Below are 24,443 nucleotides of genomic sequence, written 5' to 3'. Positions count from 1 at the left end.
TAGGTTAAAGTTGTGAAGATATTTGCTATGTTATCCTTTACTAGCTTTATTGCTCTGTCTTTCACACTCAGTTCTATGATCCATCCGAAATTTCTTTTTGATGTTGTGAAATAAGGGCCAAGATATAGGTTTTTGCTCAGTTGCATATCCAATTTTTTATACCTTCCTTTCCCCTCTGAACTGATTTGTTGTAAATCAGTTGACCATACTTCTGTGCATTTCATTCTGGACTCTATTCTCTTCCACCATTCCAGTAACACTGTATCTTTAAAGTAAGTCTTGATATCTGATAAGGTAGATCCATCAGCTTTGTTCTCCTTCAGCATTTGCTTTGCTATTTTTGGCCCCTTGCATTTCCATAAAGATCAACTTGTCAGTAACATCTTATTGGATTTTGATCACATAAAATTTACGGTTTACTTTTGGGAAGAACTGGCATCTTCACTATATTGAATTGTCCAATCACAAACATGGTATATCTGTCATGAGCTACTGGTCTTTCACTTTTGCCCACCTGCAAGAAAAAACTTAGACTGGCGACGTTGTTGGGTGTTGCCCTCCCTTCCAAACCGAGTGAGAGCCCTTCAACTGTGGCAGAGAAGTTGCTGGTTCTCATGACATGCCTTGCCCTGGCTTACCAGCTGAGCTGGGGAGGGAGTATTGGAAATTTACAAATTTCCATTCTTTGTCAAATCCAGCAGTTTTCAAGCTTAAAGCCTTTTCAAATTATTGTATAACTTTATCTGCTTTCCAGTGTCTTGAAAAGTTTGGTTTTTGTTAATTTGGTACAGCTTGAGAGATGCTTTTTGGGAAGATGAGTTTTGCTCAGTCAGAGCCAAGAGTCTTAGACAATGATTTCTTTCCAGGAATTTGTTCATTCAGTGAAGTAGTCAAATTTATTGCCGTAAAGTTATTAATAAATTCCTATTATTACTTTTGTAATAATTGTAACAACCATATCGACGTCACTTTCTTCATTGTATTTTTTCTTTATCATACTTTCTAGAAATTTACAAATTTTGTTATTCTTTTAAATAAACCTTTGACTTTATTTTTCTATTGCCCATTTATTTTCTATTTAGTTATTTTTTACTAGTTGTATTATTTTCTTTCTTTTACTTTGTGTTTACTTAACTGTTTTTTCTTAGTTTATTAAGAATCATGTTCAGATCATTTATTTTGTACAATGAGGTATCACCTCACTCTGGTCAGAATGGCTGTAATTAACAAGTCAGGAAACAACAAATGTTGGAGAGGATGAGGTGAGAAGGGAACCCTTGTTCATTGCTGGTGGGACTGCAAACTGGTGCAGCCATTATGGAAAACAGTATGGAGTATCCTCAGAAAATTAGGAATAGATCTACCTTTCTTCTTTTATAATATACACTTAATGCAGTAGATTTTCTGTAAAGTTTCCACTGTATCCCACATATTTTGAAAAGTCAGTTTTCTAATATCATTCAGTAGAAATATATTATTTAATTTGTAAATTAACAAATATAAATTTATATATAAAATTAATATATATTTACGTAAAAAATGTATGTATGTTATATATAAATATATATAGTGACTTCTTGTTTGACCCATGAGTTGTTATTTTGTTGTCTAATTTCCTAATTTGGGGAGATTTTTTGGTATTGTTTTGTAGTTTATATCTAGCTTAATTTCACGGTGTTCAGAATAAAATTGTTCAGAGTTGCTTTATGTTCCAGAACAAAGTTAATTTGTTAAATGTTGCAAGCAAACTTGAAAAAGTGTATGTCCTCTCATTTAGGAAAGCCTCTATATGCTAAGTTTTTGTTTTCTTGTTCTGTACTTGACTGAGAATAAATCTCAAACTATGATTGTGGAGTTTTCCATTTCTCCTTTTTGTATGTATTTTTTTGTTTTATGCATATATTGAGGCTTTCCTGTTAGTGCATACAAAATTAAGATTGTTATATCTTCACATTGAATTTCCCTTTTAACTATTGTGAAACATTTCTCTCAATCTGTCGCTGTGTCTTTTGACTTTAGATTTACTTTGTTAATAATTTACTAAGTAAATCTAAAGCTATACGACTTTTGTTTTGGACTGTTTTGTATTTTTTTCCTTTTACTCTCAACCTTTCAATTCCCTTATATAAAAAAGATGTTAAATGTGTAGTGGTGCTCAGTTTCTTATTTAACCTGATATCTTTGATTTTAACGTGCGTATGCTGTTCTTTTACATTCAAAGTAATTACTGGTTTTGAGGGGGTTTAAATCTACCCTCTAAATATTGTTTTCTATTTATCCTATCTATTTTTTCTTTTATTTTTTGCCTTTTTTAAATTAATCAAGTAGTTTTTATTATTCAATTTTCCTTCTCTGTTAGCTTTTTACTCATATATCCTTTTATTGATCTTTTTTTAGTTATTCAAGAGTTTGTAATATGCACACAAGTTACTAGAAGCTACCTTAAATTAGTACTTTTGCCTCTTTTCAGAAAATGCAAAGGCTTTAGAACACTTTAATTCCACTTACCTCCTTTATTTCTACATATATTTTAAAGCTTACAGTATCTTTTATTGTTGTTGAAAGTGGAAGTTGGCAAACCATGACCCATGGGACAAATTCTGCCTACTACCTGTTGTTTTTCTTAAATGACCTGTGAGCTGAGATTTCTTTTACATTTTTTAAATGGCAGAAAAAGAGAAAAAGAAACATTTTAAGATATGTTAAAATTACAGAAAATTTAAATTTTATACCCATAAATAAAGTTTTATAGAAAAGCAGCCATGCTCATTCATTATGTATTTTCCACAGCTGCTTTCCCAGCACAACAGCAGAGTTAAGCTGTTATTGTGACAGAGACAGTGTATGATGCTCCCCTCACTTTTCACTGCTGCTCGGTGCACCACACATTGCACTTTTAACTCATCAGAGTTCCGCGTGCCATAAACATTCCCATGCTGCAACATTTTATTTTCTTTTTCATACCAATGCATAGCCACCATGGCAAAAGAAGTAACAAAGAAAGAGTGGACTCTGAATGTCATGCTTTTAAGGGACGGTGGAGTATGGATTATTGTATTATAGAATTAGATGACAAAGCATTGTTTTTTTAAAAAAATTTTATTGAGGTCATATTGGCTTTTAACATTGTGTAAATTTCAGGTGTACATTATTATGTATTAGTTTTCTATATAGACTGCATTGTGTTCACGACCAGTAGTCTAATTTTTATCTATTACATATATATCTGCCACTTTGCCCCTTTTCCCCACCCCCCACCCCCTTCTCTGGTAATTGCTAATCTGTTCTCTTTATCTATGTTTGTTTGCTTATCTTTCACATCTGAGTGAAATCATATGGTGTTTCTCTTTCTCCATCTAAGTTATTTCACTTAGCATAATACCCTCAAAGTCCATCCACGTTGCTGCAAATGGCATGATTTTTGTCTTTTTTATGGCTGAATAGTATTCCATTGTATAAATATGCCACCTCTTCTTTATCCATTTGTCTGTTGATGGGTACTTGGGTTGCTTCCATGTCTTCACTATTGTGAATAAAAAGCATTGTGCTTCTTGGCAATAACACTACAGCTCTTCTGAAAGAATACAATATACATTGGCATTACCAGATTAAGCCCTCGTCACAATATTCACAACTCATGGGAAAGCAACAGCAAGAAAATTTAGAAAACTTAAAATGAAATATCAAAGAAAATTTCTTCACACATCTAAAAAATGAAAATGAATCTGCAACCACAGTAAGCTTTTGAGAGGCTCATTTGTTAGCTAAGCACTACAGAAGTCATTGTAGATTGGCAGCCATTTTATTCCAATGTTTTAAAGATGCCATTTCTTTTTTGATAGATCTCATCTTTGTGTTGAAAAATGAAACATTTTTATTACTGTTACTTTGCAGGTTATGTCTTTTTTTTTTTAAACTGTTTTTAAGAATTTCTCTTTGTCCTTGATTTGTAAGTTTTAATAGGATGTGACTAGGTATGATTTTTTTTCTTTCTGTAATTATCCTTCTTTAGGTTAGTAGAGCTTCTTGTTCCTGTTTAGAAAATTCTTCCCCAATATCTCTTCAAATATTGCATCTACCCCTTTATTGCTTTTCTCCTTCTTGGACTCCAGCTACACAAATGTTAAACCTTTCCTCCATGATCCAATGCCTCTTATGTTCTTTCATATATATCTCATCCCTTTTTCCTCTAGTGCTTCATTCTGGATTTTCTACTAATCTCTATTGCTCTTAAATCCATATATTTATTTCTTAATTTAGTTGTTACATTTTTTGTTTTAGAATTTCTTTTTGACTCCTTACTATAGATTTACTTTCTATGGTAAAATTCTCCATCTTTGTAGCATATTATTTTTGTGCATATTAATAATAGTATCATTGGCATATATTCCCCATGATGTGAATTGGCAAATATTTCAAGAAGAAAATGTGATGGTAAATGTTAGGGTCACCTCAATGATTTTCCATTTTCTTGGGAAATGGGCTTCTCAAATTCTGGTTGCCTTGGTTATTTTCCAGTGCCCTCAAATAGTGCTCCCTCTTTCCCTCTCTGTCTCTGTCTTTCTGTCTATTTCCATCTCTCTCTGTTTTGCCCAGCTTCTATAGTGGTACTCAGGAAGTCAAATAATCTGAGATATGCTACATGCAGAAACCAGCCCTATTCCTGGCCCATAGTTAGTTAGCATTCAAAAAACATTTTCAAGTGAAGTAATTAATGTACTACATTCTGAGTTTGTGCTGAGAAAATATCCATTATCTTATAATGGATGTGCTTTTTTTTGCTGAGAAAGATTTGCCTTGAGCTAACAAGGCATGTTGCCAACCTTCCTCTTTTTGTATGTTAGCTGCTGCCACAGCATGACCACTAACGAGTGGTGTAGGTCTGTGACTGGGAACTGAATTTAGGCTGCTGAAGCAGAGTGCACTGAACTTAACCTTTAGGCCACTAGGACTGGCCTTGGATATTTTAATTATACTAGAACTCAGAAGAATGTAAAGGAGGAACAAACAATTTTCCTACCTGATGTTAGTTCAAGGACTCTGACTCATAAGAAAGTGTAAGGTGAGGGGAAACATAGAAGATTCAAGAGAGAGAGAGAGGGAACTTCATTTTTATTTTTGACCTTGCAAATTTGAAACAAAATAGAAGCTCTTAGTAAATTAAACCTTTCTTCAAAATCTGTTTCCCACACTCTTCCCAGAACTGTTAGGAGAATCTATCTCCAAAATATAAAATAAAAGTAATGAGAATTGTTTTTAAATTTACAAGAGGTCATAATTCCCTTGAAGTTGACTAAAAGGTAAGAAATTAATAAATCGCCAACTCTTTGTTTAATTGTGGTAAGAAGAGAGATCATACTATGATATTTTCCATGAGAAATACTATTGATAGTGTCAACCGAAATAAAGAGTCTAGGTAAAGGATAAATGAAGGAGTTGAATTCCATAATCAAGGTGAGGAATTCGAATCCCGGGAAATAGTCCAACAGACTATTCTGAGGAACTGCTCTAAGGTGCACAGATCTGATGCAGTTTATATACTTTTTAAAAAAGCAGTGTATGTACAAGAAAGGTTTGACATCTAATACTCATATACTTTAAGGATAACAAGAACTTTTTGGTTATACGTCAAACAAGGCTTGTAACATTGGTGTTATCTCCGTGTGGAAGAAGGCAAGGACCAGGCATGCCACTTTTTTCCCTCAATCTCTAAGAAACGCAGCTGGGAAATGTGGGAGTGATGTTCCCTTTATCTCTTCCTATTGCTGATTCATCTTGCTGGCGTCTTTAGTCAGGAGATGGGGGCTGCAAAGTCATTAGACACAGGCGTATGAGGCCTGCACGGCTGCTTCACAGACCAGCATGGATTTTTATTGTACTGACTTTAAGTCTACGCAGCTTGCTTGCTAGATTTGCCTGTTAGACCAGGGAGAGGGGCTCCGGTTTCATTCACAATAATACATGCGTCATCATCTTTCCTGGTCTTCAAATCCTTTTCAAATCTTAAATCTATGTCAACTTCACATCAACCTTAGGAGCAGGATTGAACCTAGAATAAGACAGATGAGGCACCAAGGGCACAAAATTTAAAGAGATTTTCACTCTCAAGGTCATGCAAGTGGCAACCTGCAGTTTCATGACCGTGCACTCATATGACCTGGGGAGGGAGCGCTTCTTTACATTTGTGTAGTGGGCGCCTCACTTGTCTCAACCTCCTTTCAAGGCTACCTATGAGGCGGGAAGAACAAAATTTACTCTCATGATTTTGCAATTGTGGAAGCAGGCATAGAAAAATAATGGGATTTCCCTAAGGCCACATTGGAACCTGGAAGATGGATCAAGGGACATAGAAAGTAACTTTGGTAAACATGGGGAGGATACACAATTTTTTGTATAGTATCAAAAAACCATGTGCAATGCTAGAGAAACTTAGGTCAAAGCCATGTGAGTACTTTAGAGCAGTGGTAGTAAAAGTGAATTTCACAGGCTCAGTCCCCATATATCCAGCATGCTCCACGACCTGAAAGAATATTTTTGGTTTCTGGGTAGTTCACATTGACTTTACTGCTTGTCGTTGTGGTTGATCTCTACCACATGAGTTAGGCTTAAACTTGAATTAACAGCTGATACTTAAATTTTGTCCTCCAGCTTCACAAGCCTTAGTTACGAAATCAAACTATTCTTGCATACTCACTTTTTACCTTAGCAGATGCGGCACTAATCTCTATGTGCTAATAAAGACATTTGCAGTCAGCATGTACAGAAAAGCTCCAAGAGATTCCCTCTACCGGAGTGGCTGCCTCTGTTTAAGAGTGGAATGATTTACAGGTGTTAATGGGCATGCATTATTGTTGAAATGCTGCTCGATGAAGGCATCTGTGGAATGATGGAAAGGACTGTGTTGAAAATGAGTGCACCTGTTTGCAACCTGCTAAAAGATGCATTGAGAATAAGATGCAGTTATCCAAAATAGTCCTAAAAGCAGGGATGAGAAAGCCTTCTCTCTTTCCAGCCCTGTTTTCTCTGTATTCAGCATCTTTCTCAGGTGTGAACTGAAAACTTCATTTTGGATCAGAGTCATTGCACTTAGGAACCAAGGTTGAGTTTCAAGTGCTCTCTCTTGAGTGAAGGTCAGTGTTTTATCCATTGGCACCCAAGCCCAAATACTTCTCACAATTAATTATATCTATATCTGTTTTTGTAGAGTAAAAGAATAAAGAAATGACAGTCAGCAGTTTTAGGAAACACAAGTTAAAGGTGTCCTATCATTTAAAATGATATATCATTTTGGAAAGAAAATTTAAAAGCTGGTATATGCAATCTAAAATTAAATACAGATTTTGAATTTCAGTCTGTGAAGCTAAAAAGATCAAAGGAAAGTCTTTATAGTGCTTTGGAATTTGGTATAATACTTCCCGGGAGGTCATTTACTCCCATAATTTAGTCTGACTTATTTTGTCTTCAGGTCTATTAAAAATGTGTGGCAAAAAAGGAGGCCTCTTTTTACTTTAATTTTTAACAGCAACTTGTCAGTGAAAAAGAAAGGTGTCTGAAAGAGGACTGTCTATCCTAGTCCTAATAACTTTCATATCTTCTGACTTTTTGAGTCTGATTGAGAGAGAAACTTACCTTGAAATGTCTATATTTTAACCTTTTCCACTGTTCTGTGGAGGAATATGACATTAGATTTTAAGTGTTGCTCAGATGCAGTCACCTCCTGTGACACCCATGATTGTTATCCCTCAGCTAAGGGAACTTCAGATCTCAAGAGGATTGGGTGTGTTACTACGTATAGTTTCTTTCCGTCTGTTCTTTTCAAATGATTGAGTCCCACTGATGTGAATTCAGCTCATCAGGGGTGAGATGAATACATAAAACAAAGACCCAGGTAGATTACTTTTGACTCGTTTTCATCTTTTCCTCATTTTCTTCCTGTCTCTCCTTCTCCCTTTCTCTTGCTCTCATCTCTCGTCTTTTTTCTCTCAGATGCATACACATACACAGTCACACACAGACACACACACATACACAAGGAAGGATAAACGTGGTTTTTTTGTCAGAGGCTACATCATGCAAAGGCTAAAGTACTTGTCTGGGAAGTCAGAAAGGAAGGAATCTTGTGTTCTATCTTCCTATGCCTGTGGATTTCATTGTATAGTCATTCCGTTTCTCTAGTCTTCAGTTTTCCTTATTTCAAAAATAAGAGGGTTGAGTTTGATGAGATTTAAGGTATCTTCTATGCTTGAACCTGTTCTGAGCATGTCTGCTCTAGAATGCTAGTAATTACCATTTTACAATGAGAAATCCTACAGAGAAGTACTCATCTCCTTTTAATTTGGGCCCAGAAAACTGATGAAGGATTACTTTAATTGTGTCAATATAATTCAACTAAGCTTTCTAAGTAAGTTTTCATCAGAGCAGATTTCCATCCACTAAGAAAATGCTAAATGGCTATCAGCTTGTGATGAGTGGCTGTCCAGAGTCCTGTACTGGGAAGGATTGTGCAGCCGGGTCCAGTGAGTACTGTGAACTCTAAGTACTGGCTTCCATTGGTGAGCAAAGGATAAGTGGGGTGTACCTACTACTTCTTTGTCATCCCTCACCTCCCTCATTGTCAATAGTGTGGAAAATACATTCCTAGGAAGGCATTAGCATAAATCCTGCTTGAATGAAATAAAATGTAAGGCATAAGCAAGGCTTTTGTAACTTCGTGTGTGTGTGTGAGGAAGATTCGCCCTGAGCTAACATCCATTGCCTATCTTCCTCTTTTTTTGCTTGAGGAAGATTAGCCCTGAGCTAACATCTGTGCCAATTTCCCTCTATTTTGTATGTGGGTCTCCACCTCAGCATGGCTGATGAGTGGAGTAGGTCCATGCCCAGGATCTGAACCTGTGAGTCGGGGCCACCAAAGCAGAGTGTGTTGAACTTAACCACTAAGCCTCAGGGCCAGCCCCTGTAACCATCTTTATACAGAGCTGCCAACACAGTTTCAACTCTTACAAGCTTATAGATTTCTAATACTTGTCAGTCCTGAAATTATTGTTATTATTATCTCAAGGAATTCATTTATTTATGACCCCCTGAGCACACTCAAAAAATGGAGGTATATTTTATTAAATAATCTAGGAAGTTCAGGGCATTTACTCTCTGCTTTTTAATATATTTTAGGGAGTCTCCTTACTAATTCACCTACTGAAATCATCATACTTTAAACAATTCTATATTGATTTTGTTTAGTGTCAAAAGGTAATTTCTTGGACCAGTTTTTGACTCAAGTGAAATAAATTCCAGAATACCTGCAACATAAAGACATTTGTTGGCATCTTTTTTTAAATTATTTTTTTAATCTATTTTTTATTTTTTAAATTTATTTATTTTTTTAATTTTTATTTTTTTCGGATGTACATCATATTTCGAGTTCTACATACATTACTCATGTTCACCACCCGAACACTAATTATAGTGCATTCCCCTCACATGTGAGCCTAATCACCCCTTTTGCCCTCCCCCCTCCCCCTTCCTCAATGGTAATCACCAGTCCAGTCTCCAATGCTATGTGGTTTTTTTTTGTCTTTTTTATCTTCTACTTATGAGTGAGAATAGGCAGAATATAGGATGCAAATCAAAGATGGGAACTTGGATAGTTCTCCTCTATTGCTTATATGTTCTTAGAGAACTATGAAACTGAAATTGAGGAATGAAGAGGAGGTATTAAAGTTTTAAGGAAGAAGCAGGAAGTAGTGGGACAATAAATTGATTAGGAAAGCGTGCTATGATTGTAGCTAGCATTAAGAGCACACTTGAGGTTAGCAGTCATAATGTTAAAGTAAGCCTGCTTAGCATGACTATTTTCTTTCAATCACAGTTGGCTGTATAGGTGCAGGTGCAGAGTGAGGGGATAGGTTTATTTAACCGGGACTGAAGTTCTGACACGGATGTACAATGAAGCAAGAGAGGAGCAGGGAGTTCGGTGTGTATGCAAGGGAGTAATTTTGAAGATTGACGTAGATTTAAACTGAATAGTAAGGATATGAGGATCTTATGGGATGAGAGACAGTGAGGAAGTTTGCACTTATAGTAATGACAAGGTCTAGGATTTATTCTAAGAAGTGAGAAAAAGTAAACGACAAGCCCACTGGAGGAGAAGAGGTCATGGGACTGGGAATTCTGAATTTTAGAAAGATCAATCTATATGATAATTGAAATTATAACAGGAATAGTGTGAGGGGGGACCAGAGAAAATATTCCGGGAATGATGAGTGATGCAAACCAACAAGGATGGGTAGTGTGAGCTGTAGTCAGATAAGAGATTCAAAATTTGGGATTTTTTAGGGTGGAGAGATTGGTCTGAAAGCAGCGATGAAGAGCATGGAAAGCACTTAGGATACCTTCAAGTTCCAAAATACGAGAGAAGTGGGGAGAAAATATGAAAGGGCTGGAGGTGAAATAGAGTCCTGTGCAGACCAGGCTTCTGTGAAAGCATAAAAGGGGAGGGTTCTGCTGCATAGAAGTGCCACGTCCAAGGAGGTTGCTTTCACGGTGTAGGCTTCACAGCTTCGTGTATTTGGTCTGCAATTTTCCATCAGATGATAGTGAAGTGTATTAAGGAGAAGCTCCAATTTCTAACTCACAGAATGGTGCTATAGGGTTTAGTAGAAGAAGTTGAGAATAAAAGGTTTTGTTGATTATGGACCTAAGTTCCAGAAGGCCCGGAGTGAAAAAACTTTAGAAGTTGGGTGAAGGTGCAGATGTGATGTAATAATCAAAGTGTAGAGCTTTAAAGGATTGGAGCCTGGGTATGCGGGAATGACTTTCAGAAATTCAGATTCAATTGATTTTGGATAGCGCCCAAGCATCAGTATTTTTAAAAAGTTTCCAGTGATTCTAACATACTTCCAGGACTGAAAACCACTGTTCCAAACGCTTTGCTTGTATTAAATTCTTTAAACAATTCTTATAAATGTCTATCAGCACCGTATTAAGTTCATAATAAGTGACGCGGATAATGTTACGTATTGTATAGTAAAGGCTGTGAAGAAGTTGGTCAAGCACACACACGGTTCTTTTTATCCGTTACTGTCGTCGTCAATACACCTAAATTAACACAGATAGTTTTCACCCAGTAACTAGATGCTTCTGTGTTCATTCACTGAAAAGATCAAATGAAATCTACACCCAACCAGATCTTGGAGACATGTGATGGCATTTTATGTTGTGTGTTTTCACAATGTAATTCTTGAGTGAAACAATTAAAAAAATAAGCACAGATTTGTTCTCTTATTGATCTTGTTGATTATTGATCAGTCTGGGTTAAAACAAATACTTTAGTCTTAATTTTAAATTTAATCGCTAAGTGCCTGTTTAGGAGTCTTTGACAATGGATACTTTTCCGTACTCTCTATTTTGGTAACCGTTGGAATTTGCATTTCAGATTTTTAGTTAATTTGTGACAAGTGATTCCAAATTCAACCAGAGATGTTGTGTTTTGCTTCCACATATCTTCATACCTCTCCTGTCTGCCACTGAAATATCTTTCAGTTATCTGTGTTGAGACATATTGCTAAACAATTTTATTTGAAATTTGAACATTAAATTTGCGTTCTGATCATTATTGATATTGATAAAATAACAATCATCTTCTGATCAATGTAGACCTAATTTGTTTCCTGCGATAGTGTAAAACAATAAAAGCAAAAGGTTATGCTATAATTTTAATTTCAAATCTACAATCTTCTGCACAATTTACTGGGAACTTATTCCAGTTCTACTTTAATGCCTCACCATTTATCATGAGACTGAGCATCACCTGTCAGAAACAAACACATTGAAGACGCTGAACTCATTGCTCACAGATTTCTTTTACTATAATATTAAGCACAGGATATAAGAGATCCTAAGTGCAGCACATCAGAAAAATATTATCTTCTACAAATACAATGTTACGGATTTGTTCCCATTCAGAAGACATGTTGAAAATGCTCTAGGATATTGTACACTGACGTCTTTCAGTCTGCAATAGCTAATTCCCCTTTTGGATTGGTACGAGTAGTCAAATCACTCCCAAATCTTCAGGAAATGAAAGGCTAGACCACTAATCACTGCATGCATACTTCACTTTAATATTTCATTCAGCATTGATAGAAGATTATAATGGAAGATATTATGAAAGGACACCACTACAATTGTACTCAGTGGGCCATGTGTAATATTTGAAAGTACATCATCTCTGTGGGTACTTTGTAAGTTGCAGCTTTTAGGTGAAGGATAAATGTTAAACCAGATTCTCCCAGTCATCCAATCAAAACGTTTATTATGTGTCTTCTATGTGTTAAGAGCTATATTAAGTGCCTTGTTTTATCCCTGCTTTTATTTTTAAATTAGGCTTCTAAAGTGTTTAAGCAGAGCCAAATGAATCTTGCCACTGAAACAAAATAAAGGCAATTTTTCCCAGTTTTAGAAAATAGTTAAGTTAGTGCTTAAAACTCTATTGATTTTAGCTTCTTCTGCTAGTTTTCTTAAATGTTTGATGCCTGCTACTGCTGGTTTATATTGTAGCTTATTTTAAACAGTTTCAAAATTAGGACTCATTTAAGTTTAGTACATTTTTATTTTACGTTGTTCTGGAAAGAACATCTTGACTATCAAGTGTCCTTTCTGTCATGTAAACAAGTTTGAACATCAATGTGACTTAAGATGCCTTAGAACAACTGTAATTAATTCGATTCAGGCTGCTAAAAATCAATAAGTTCAGAGAGTTGACTAATATACACATTTCTAAAATATAATCATATACTTTGAGAGAATTAATGTAGCATTTTATGTGGTTAAAGAGTGGAAATGGGATAGATCCCAGGAGGGTTTGGTTTATTTTGTTTTTACTTATATAATTTTCTAGCAAAATGAAGTTAAATCACGTCTATTATTTTTGAATGCCAATCATTTCCTACAACTACATCAAACCATCTGTAAATTTAGGCTTCACAGAATATGTAATAAACTTGTTTTATTTTTGTCAAATAGCATTAACTTAGTATTTAATAATAATGGAAAACACTTACTGAGCATATACTTTGTGGCAGGTCTATATTCTATGTGCATTGGCTCTTTTAAACCTCACAAACACCTTACGGAGAAGGTGTTCTTATTATCTCCTTTATTCAGATGAGAAAACTGATCCATAAAGATAAAGTAAACTAAACCTAGTTTAGACAACAAGTATGTGACAGACCAGAGATTTGAACCCTGGTAGTTTAACAGTGGAACCTGTATTCCTGACAATTGAGCTAAACTAATCATTTTTTTAAATTATTATTCAAGAATGTTATATTATTTAGGATGCCTTTCGTTGCAAGTATCACCCTAACCTAAACTGGTGGAAACAATAAAAATAATTTACTGGCTCACATAATTAAAAAGACTGGAAATAGCACTTGCTTCAGGCAAGGCTTGATTTATTGGTTCAATGATGTCACTAAGAATCTAGTTTCCTTCAGTCTCAATGCTCTATTTTCCCAAGATGGATGCCAGCAGCTTCAGAAGAAAATGCTTCCTTATTCACATTCACCAAGAAAAAGAGTGTCTAGGTTTCAGTATTTCATGCAAAAGTCTTGAGAATCCCTCCGAATAAGCCAGTTTACGTTGCTGACTGCCCCTGAATCAATCCCTGTGGTCAGGGAGATGAAATGCTCTTAGCTTAGGCTGCATCGCGTGTGCTTCCCTGAAACCACAGAATCCCCAAATGGGTTTCTGGTGAAGGAGGACATAGATACTCCAAAAGCAAACTACAAATGTGTACAGAATATAGTATTTCTACATGGAAGTGTTTGTGGTATGAGACTCATTTACTATGATCTATATAATATATGCAATCTTATATTCTCTCTCTCTCTCTCTCTCTCTACCTGAAACCTTTCCTTGAGAATCAGTCTTTGAACTGAGAAAGATGCTATACAAAATGCTTGTTTTGGGGGTAATGTGAAGTTAGGAGCACTTATTCTAAAATTATCTTGTCAGGCTACCGTATAAGTAGTAACGGCTATTGAAACCAAGATTTACCAAAACAATTTCATTTTTGTAGACATTTGGAGCACTCAATAAAACAGAGAAAATCACATTTTATTTTAAATGATTTTTTAAAATCTTACTAACTGACATTGTTATCTATAGTTGTTATATGAATAATTTTTTTCTTTTGTGCTGTTTTTCCTTTTTATTCACACTCTTTTAGGAACTAAGTACTTCTCTGAGATATGGAGCTCACAAAGACGATAGTCTGACAAATTTCAATGCCAAGGTTATATTGGCGGCTTATGATGTGTAGGAATGAAATTCTTGTCCAAAGGAGACATACATGCTTCACGTGCTTCTATGCTTAAAAAGAAACACCATAAGAAAAACCCACCTCTGGATTCTCATGTCAAGGCTGAACCATTTACAAAGTACAGTAATAAGCATGCAAGTAGAAGAATAGACAAAAAGGATAAGTGACTTCTTCGGTCTTAATGCAGTTTATGGCATCCTAAACTGAAATCGTCACTCGCCCATCTCAATGTTACGAAAGATGACATAGGCAGTCTTGTTGCTCCTAAAAATTGTGAAAGAGAAAATAACCTTCCTGTAATTATGTAGAAAGACTGTCTCCTTTATGGCTGATGTTTCTACTTCAAATTAGTTGTAGTGATCTACTTGAATTAACTGTAGTATTTTATAGATTTATACAACAGGAAATAAAAATACTTCATTGAATATATCTGTGAATATTAAACTTTTGGGCATTTTCTCCACTTGTTTAAAAAGGATAGAGATATAATGAAGCCATAAAATCTGAAAACTCCAAGTAGAAGACATCTTTTGAAATAACAATTGAGAAAATGAAAGGGAAAAACATTTCAGATAAAATGCTTTTCATACATTGGTATTTTTAAAAATAAACTTTTAGGGCGGTTTTGGATTTAAGGAAAAAATTACAAAGTGCAGAAAGTTCCCATGCACCTTATGCTCATTTTTTCATATTATTAACATCGTATTAGTATTGTATATTTGTTACAATTAATAAACCAATATTGACACATCATTATAAACTGAAGACCATAATTTATGCAGAGTTCTTTAGTTTTTAAAGTAAATTTTTATTTTAGAACAGTTTAACATATACATAATTATTGTGAAATAATACAGAGAATTCCAATATACTCTACACTGCATTTTCCCTATTATTGACATCTTATTACTAGTATGGTACATTCGTCACAATTAATGAACCAATTTTGATGCAATATTATTTAAAAAATCCATACTTCATGAAGATTTCCTCAGTTGTCCCCTGACGTCCTTTTTCTGTCCCGGGATCCCATCCAGGACACCATACTACATTCAGTCATGGTGTCTCCTTAGGCTCCACTTGGTTGTGACATTTCCTCAGACATTCCTTGTTTTTAACGACCCTGACAGTTTTGAGGATTATGGGTCAGGTATTTTGTAGAATGTTCCTCAGTTGGGAGTTTTCTAACGTTTTCATCACGATTGGCCTGGATCTTTGAGTGTTGGGGAGGAAGACAACACAGCTAACATGCCATTCTCATCACAGTACATCAAGGGTACACGTGACTCACCAGTGTTGATGTTAACCTTGGTCACCTGATTGAAGTAGTATTTGTCAGGCTTCTCCACCATAAAGTTACCCTTTCCCCCCTCCCTTTTCATGCTGTCTTCTTTGGAAAGAAGTTATTTTGAACAGCCCACACTTAAAAGTAGGGGAGTCATGGTCCACCTCTTGAAGGGCAGAGTATCTATACAAATTATTTGCAATTCTTCTGCACAGGAGACTTATCTCTTCTTTCTTTCTTTCTTTTTATATCAATTATTTATTTATTTACATTCATATTTTAAAAATACAATTAATCAAATAACATAGCACTTGCATAAAAATATTTATTTGAAAGAGTAGAACACATGGCCTAATACTCCAGCATTCAGGGTTAAATTGGTATTAATTGAAAATGTCCAGTATTCCAGAGAGGGCATAAGACTCCCCCTGGGTACAGACTTGCTTCATCTCTGCATTACGCTGTCTGTCAGATCTTTTCTAAAATCATTCTATTTCCTGTGTTTAACACTACATCGTAGCGAAAATGGTTTGCAGAAGTCCACTATATGCTGGGTAAAGTAGAAAATACTTGTATTTGTTCAAATTCTTTCTCCCTGAACATTTATTGGCAACAACAACAGTAGAAGCAGCAATAACAACAAGAGTACTAGGTTTATTGAATGAGCCCCATTATGCTAAGCGTTTGACATATACCGAAATTTAAATCTTACCACAACTATATGAATTACAACTGATTATCCTCATTTTGAGGAAAAGGAAATCTTTAGAGTGTTAAGGAACTTGAGTAAGGTCACTAAGCTGGAAATAGCTAGGCTGAAATTTAAGATTTTTCTGATTCAAAATTTTAGGTTAACAGCTACTCTTTACTGCCTCAAGTTACTACATGGTGTTAAAGACTTTAAGTATTTCCCTTCTCAGTCTTTGACTGATTTTTTTTTTTAAGTCTGCTATTCTACTCTCACCATTCCAGCTCTCTGATAATTTTAATTTTTCTCCTGCATAGCTTTCTGGTCTAATTATATCATGTATGAAATGCTGTAATAGAAATTTTTCATTGGGTTTTGTTGCAAATGCATTAAAGTTTTATTATTTGGGACTAACATTGTATTGGCTGGCTGTTATTTTGTTTTTACAATAGTTTCTTGATGCCAAAATTTCATTAACTTTTTTTTTTGGTAAGGATGTTTGCCCTGAGTTAACATCCATTGCCAATCTTCTACTTTTCTTTTTGTTAGAGAAAGATTAGCCTTGAGCTAACACCTGTGGCAATATCTTCCTCTATTTTGTATGTGGGATGCCTCCACAGCATGGCTGATGAGTGGAGTAGGTCTGCACCTGGGATCCGGGCCTGTGAACCCAGGCCGCTGAAGCAGAGCACACGAAAAGGCACTTTACCTACTCGGCCAGGGGACCGGCCCCTCCTTAACATGTCGACAAGCCTATCCATTAGTCCATCCACCCAACTAATTAGCATTGACCACCTTTATGTATCATGGAGAGATATAAGCTGAAAAAGATTGACTTTACCTTCAAGAAAACTTCTGGTGGATAGAAGTAAATATACATATCAAGATAGTACAATGAAAGAAGGTGGTAAAAATTATGACTAAGAGTTAAAGAGGTCAGGAAAAAGATTATTTTTGAGTAGGAATATCAGAGAAGACATCTTGGAGGAGGTAACATTTAACTTAGTTCTTGAACAGCTGGTAGGACTTGTGAACATGGAGGTGGATGTGAGCACAGTATAACGTAGAACTGACCTCCAGGATTCCACTTTCTTCTGGTTCTCTTTTCATCTCTCAGACACCTTTAGGTGTTCATCATCTTCTGCTTTCCTTTTAAATATAAAATGATTGGCTTCTCCCTGAAATTCTCTTCTCTTTGTTCTCTATATACACTTTGTGCTTTCAACTATCACTCACATGCTGAGAACTCCAGACTTTTCTATCCAACTGCCCTCAAAATATCTCAACACACATCTTAAACTCAGTATGGCAAAAATAACTCCTATTCATTTTCTTAGACATAAAATAATACCTAAAATCATTTACTTTTGAGTCAAGCATTCCTGGGTTTGAGTGAAACTTCTACCACATGCTACCTGAGAGTCTTTAGGAAAGTTAGTTAACCAATCTAAGTCTAATCTTTTACCCACATATTTTTGGACAGCTAATGTTGATAAAGGAGTCAAGAACAGAGTGGAGGGAAGAAAGTCTCTTCATTAAATGGTGTTGGGAAAACTGGACAGCCACATGCAAAAGAATGAAAGTAGACCATTATCTAACACCATACACAAAAATTAACTCAAAATGGATTAAAGACTTGAATGTAAGACCTGAAACCATAACACTCCTAGAAGAAAACTTAGGCAGTACGCTCTTTGACATCTGTTTTAGGAGCATATTTTTGAATATTAAGTCTCATCAGGCAAGGAAAACAGAAGAAAAAATAAGCAAATGGGACCACATCACACTAAAAGGCTTCTGCACAGCAAAAGAAACCATCAACAAAATGAAAAGACAATCTCCCAATTGGGAGAAGGTATTTGCAAATCATATATCCGATAAGGGGTTAATATCCAAAATATGTAAAGAACTCATACAACTCAATGACAAAAAAGCAAACAAACAATACCATCAAAAATGGACAGAGGATATGAACAGACATTTTTCCAAAGAAGATATACAGATGATCAACAGGCACGTGAAAAGATGGTCAACATCACTAATTATTAAGGAAATGCAAATCACAACTATAATGAGATATCATGAGATATCACCTCACACCTGTCAGAATGGCTATAATTAACAAGACAAGGCGTAAGAAGTGTGGGACAGGATGTGGAGAAAAGGGAACTCTCATATACGGCTGGTAGGACTTTAAAGTGGTGCAGCCTCTATGGAAAACAGTACAGAGCTTCCTGAAAAAATTAAGAATAGAACTAACATATGATCCAGCTATTCCACATCTGGGTATTTATCTAAAAAACATGAAAACACTAATTCAAAAAGACATATGCACCCTAACGTTGATTGTAGTATTATTCACAATAGCTAACACCTGGAAGCAACCTAGTGTCCATCAGTGGATGAATGGATAAGGAAGATGTGATTTATATCTACAATGGAATACTACTCAGCCATAAAAAAGATGAAATCTTGCCACTTGTGACAACATGGATGGACGTTGAGGGTATTAAGCTAAATTAAATGTCCGATGGAGAAAGACAATTACCATATGACTTCACTCCTATGTAGAAGATAAATAAACAAACAAACACACAAATACAGAGAACAGACTGGTGGTTACCAGAAGGAAAGAGGGTGGGGAGAGGGTGAAAGGGGCCCATTTGTATGATAGCAGATGACAACTAGACTTTTGGTGGTGAACATAATACAGTGTATACAGAAGTCAAAATATAATGATGGACACCTGAAATTTATATAGCATTATAAACCAATGTGACCACAATAAAAATAGTAACCTCATTTTTTTTTTACATTAAGACAAATAGCAATTGTGCCTACTTTATTTAGATGTTATAAAAATTAAATGAGATAATGAATGTCTAAACTGTCAATGCTAGTTGTTGTTGTTATTATTAAAACTTATGCAATTTTAGTAAAGGATGTCACCATCCACTTGCTTAAGCAAACCCCAAACTTAGCAATGAAACTCTTTAATACAACCTTCCATCACTGCTGTCAGTTCTTTGTTCTAAATGTCTCTTTTCTATGCCTTCTTCTCTGTCTCTACTCGCTATTTCCTTAGTTCAGGCTTTCTTCCTCTAATTACAGTTGATTACGGCTGGTTTTCCTGCATTAGATCATATTCCGATTTAATTAATACTCTACATTATTGCTAGAGTAATGTTCCAAATATTCAAACTTGATTTTTCTCCTCTGCTTTAATCAGTGGCTCCATATTATTTAGGAATTGAAGTCCAGACTCTTTAACATGATCTGGCCTCTGCTATAACCTCCTGAATGATCCCTAATAAACCCACAACCCTAAACACCATAGTTCCCAAATCTACCCCCATCAACATGGTACTTATTTTTCTCCCAACATTCCATACTGTTTCACGTGTCTATTTCTTGGAACCTTCTTCTGGCAATGTCTTCTCCATCTATGCTACAATGCGAGGAGCAAGTCCTCACATTTCAAAAGTCTATTCTACAACACCTTTTAAGACAGACCCAGCAACTTTTGAGTCTCCACTGCAAACTTTATATGCTGTTTCCACATTACCTCAACTTCCTGTTGCATTTATTTATTTACAAGCCTTTCTCTCCCAGCAGACTACACATCTTTTGAGGGCAGGAATCTCGCATCTAATTTTGTATTCATTCTCAGATCCTAGTAAAGTGCTTGTCATGTAATAGGTATGTGATAAAGTCTTGTATGAATCATTGAATAAATTGGTGTCCAAATGATCAAAGTTTACTCATTTCCTCACACTTCTGTCAATTCATATTAATTCCTAACAACTTATCTATTTTTGAAATTTGATACTTTGCTAGATAGAGAAGTTTGTCACTGGAAACTCAGAGAATTCTGGATTCTTTAGCTACCAGATATTTATACTGGTGGTGTTTATCACTACCACAAAGTGCGGCTCTAGACACGTCTTCATTCGTCTCAGCCCATCACGTGTTGTTTCTAAACTAGGTCCCCACCTCTGTCGAAAGAGCTCCAGCCGATAGCATGGCGACTCCATCTCTCTGACATATATTTTGGAAAGAAAACTTGCCTAGGGTTTTCCTCCATCTGACACAGAATTCAAAAATAAGTTTAAATTTGACAGACAGAAGCTAGTAAAGATGTGCAGTATCTTCTTAATTTAGCCTGTCACCAGGTACACCACAATGCAATTACTCATTTATTAAGAACTAAAATGAAGACAAAGATCATTTAATTTTAATTGCCTCTGATGCTCACCATATTGTCACTTTTTACTGGCTCACTATGGCTGCCCAGCTAGAATTTCTGTTTCATGCAAACAACAGGACTAAATTGAATTACATAAAAAGAAGCTGCACACTGACTCCCAGCAGTATGTTTTGACAATACATTTTGTCTCTATAAATGATTTCAGATGCTGTAGTCAAAAGCCTTGACTGCAAATAATGGGTTCATAAAACCTATCTTTAAAATTTTACCTGACAGTAATGCCGTGCAAATATCTGCACTTCTAGCTCACCTTCTCCGCTTGTTTACATCAGGATTTTAATAGAATGGCTGTCACAGAACAACGGCTAAAGGCCACTGTTTGATAAGTTGCTGTAAAAACACACTGTTTAAAATGAGAATTTCCTTCTTAAATTCAGCTATCATAAAAGGTGATGGTGGTGGTGGTTAGAAAAATATTGAAGAAACATGTTTTCTTGGAGGACCTCAATAAAATTCTCAGAGTTAAGTGACATTCTAAATAGCGATGACTTTCAGAATGTGAGTTTTGGGTTGCTAAAGCGGCATCTGGCCCAAAGCACCTCACGTAGTAGATTCTTCAATAATTACACTGCCTGTTCTTTACAAATGTAGCTTCACCGGGTCCGAATTTTGCTCTGGTATATTTAAATCTATCGAATAAAAACATAAATTATTTCCACAATGAAATTGCATTAGTATTCTGAAAGCAACTTAATATACACTGCTATATATGTTTTGCTTATTTGCTCCTAAATCTTTGCTATGAGGAAACAAATAAGCCCTCAATAATGAACTTAAGTTTTATTTAGTGCTTACTATGTGGCTTGCAAGGTGCTACACACTTTATATGGATTATCTTATTTAACCTCATCAATCTGATGAGGAAGGTATTGTTAATGAAGAATCTGAGAAGCTCTTCTATTCTTAAAATTAATTTTTTCCATTTCGCTAGAAAATGTTACCTAGTTATAATACCACAATGCTAGAGTCATATATGTGCAACCTTCAATGTCTTCACAGAATTACTTTTCTTTTACTTCTCAACAGCACGTTTGGATGTGGGGTTTTTTTCTCATTGGAACATGTTTCAGCATCCGATGCTTTTATAAAAACCCTGCAACTTCTTTTAATATCACAAAATTCAGCTTCAGTTTTAACAAGGTGAGTTCCACACCTGTTTTAGTTTGGTTTTTCAGTTCTGTGAAATAAACAGCAACAGTGTTAGCATTACCTACTTTATAAGAATTTACAATTGTCTATTATTTTAAATATCAAGCACTAGTTGCCATCATAGTAAGAATTTGAAAATGCTAAAAACTAATCCTAGACTCCCATATTTTTGTCAAGAGTGGACTCTATCCTTCCATTTTATTTTCTGCCTTCAAAATGAGTGTGCTGATTCTTAATCATTTCAATCTGTGTTCTTCAATCCAACCTTTTTTTCCAAAGAAATTTGTTTCTTTGCAAGAGTTCTCAGGATGATGTCAAACGCAAATTGGTTCTAAATGACATTCTCTTTCTTGGCAACCTCTTTCCACACTGCTAGAGAACTTTTGTAGATTGAAATTATTGAGATTATTTTAACTCTCTTTTATTCTAAGTAAATTAAATTCTCTGTCTTGTACTCTCTTGCTCATTTTATTTCATCAGTGTCTATAATTTGAAAATAGGAAGGAAATTAGATTTTGGCCAGCAATGAGATGATATTTCAGGGATTACAGCATCCCTTGTGATATTAAAGACCTACTGTATTGAAGAAGAAATGACAATCCATTTTTCATCAGTCTTATTTCATATTATTGCCTGATGTATGTGTTCCAAATCTATGCTACTTTTACACAATCCCTAGGAAAGACCTCAATGAATCAGCATGTGCAAACGCTTGAATCTTGAGATTGAGACAGCATAAGATATGCAGCCCTGAAACTATTTTGCCATTCAGAGCGCATCATTTCTTCACCACAGGGGGAAACTACAGAAAATATTGCATTCAACACTCTCATAGCAGTACTTGTTTGTGCTCTTGCTTAGGAAAAATGTTACAGTTATTCTCACACTCCTACCATTTCTGAGAATTGAAGAACCATAGCGTTAGAACTGAAGTGCATCTTAGATATGATTTAGTTATTCAGAGGGACTAAAGTGTGCCTCCAGTGTTTGTCCACATGAAAACCCAGGAGGTCAATAAATTAGGGGGACCCAAATTGAGTCTCTTGTTCGTTTTGCTCTGATCTCACATATGAGACATCAAACACGGTCATTTGTATCCCTGGACTCTAGATGCAATTGGAACAAAAGCAAAAGTTACCCTCCTTCTCCTTCCTCCACCCCAGTCACTCTTTTCAGGACCTGAGACTCTTCTCTCTCAGTGTTTCCCTCAGGTCAGGTGCTTTCATTGTGAACAAATCTATGAGGACCACCAGACGAGCATTAAGCAAGGATGGTAGCAATGTGTTACTGTACCTTGGGCTTTATAACTTGGAGCAAATTATATAGTTGCTTTAAACCTCACTTTGACCATCTGTAAAATCCAGGTAATAATGATACTTATTGATAGTAAAGTTTGAGGAATTTAGCGTGCTAATTCACGGAATGCATTTGTCCCAAACGTAGAAATCCTCAACAGATATTAAACGCTTCTGTTAGATTTACTACAATGTGTCTGGAGAATGCGTATGGCTGGAAGTGAAGATGTATGGTTTCTTGATATATCGTTTAGCGTTTCTCAAAAATCGGTAATGTATAAGTTTCTATTTTAAATTTTAGTTTTCAAGTAAATATTTTATTGAATTATAACATCTGCAGAAAAGTGAATCATGTGTGCTAATTAAAATTTTCATAAAATAAATATATCTTTGAATTCATCACCTAAATCAAGACATAGGACATAAATTGGTTCCCTCCTGTGTCCTCAGTCACTACTCTCCTAATTACCATCTATTGGTTTGCCTGTTTTGGACCATTCTCTGAATGGAATTTCTGTGGATGGAATTTGGGTCCGGCTTGTGTTTATAGGATTGATTCATATTGTTAGGTGTATCAGTATATGTCCATTCTCATCACATGAAAGTATCACACATTATTTATCCATTCTAAAGGTGCTAGTCCTTTGGATTGTTTTCAGTTTTGGGTTATTATGAATGCTGTGAACATTCTTTGATGTGTCTCTTGGTGCACATAGATATGCCGTTCTCTTGGATAGAAACCCAGGAGTGGAATTGCTGGGTTGCAGGTTATGTGTATTCTCAGCATGAGTAGACGCTGCTAAAGAGTCTTCTGAAATTTACACTCCCACTGGTAGAATATGGGTGTTACATTTGCTCTACATATTGCAAACATATACTATTATTTTCAAATTGTTAACTTTCAAATGTGAATCTTTTTGTTCAGCGTGTGCTAGTAGGATCTCATGGTTCATTTCTCTGAAAAAGTCTAGTTCTTTTTTTTCATGTTTCATTGGCCAAAGGTTTCTTGTTTTGGAAAATGCCTGTTGAATTTTTGTCCATATTTCTTCTATTGGGTTACTATTTTTCTCATTGAATTTTAGGAGTTCTTTATACATTTGCATACAAATTTTTTATATATATATTTATTATATATATATACATATCTATGTATAGCGAATCTATTTTCCCCCTGAGTAGCCTGCCTTTCACTTTCTTAATGATATCTTTTGATAAATAGAAGTCCTTAATTTTAAAGAAGTCAAATTTATCTGTCTTTTCCCTTATAGTTAGTACACTTTGCTGTTCTGATTTAGATGTATTTGACTTCCTCAAGGGTATGAAGATATTCTCCTATGTCACCTTCTAGGTGGCTATATTGTTTTTCCCTCCAATTTTAGGTCTACAATTTAGGCAGAAATAATTTTTGGATATGATATAAAGCAGAGCTCAAGATTTCT

The sequence above is a fragment of the Equus asinus genome, chromosome 4 (genome assembly GCF_041296235.1).
Source record: "Equus asinus isolate D_3611 breed Donkey chromosome 4, EquAss-T2T_v2, whole genome shotgun sequence".
NCBI classification, from domain to species: domain Eukaryota; kingdom Metazoa; phylum Chordata; class Mammalia; order Perissodactyla; family Equidae; genus Equus; species Equus asinus.
Note: the sequence above shows the minus strand (reverse complement) of the source record.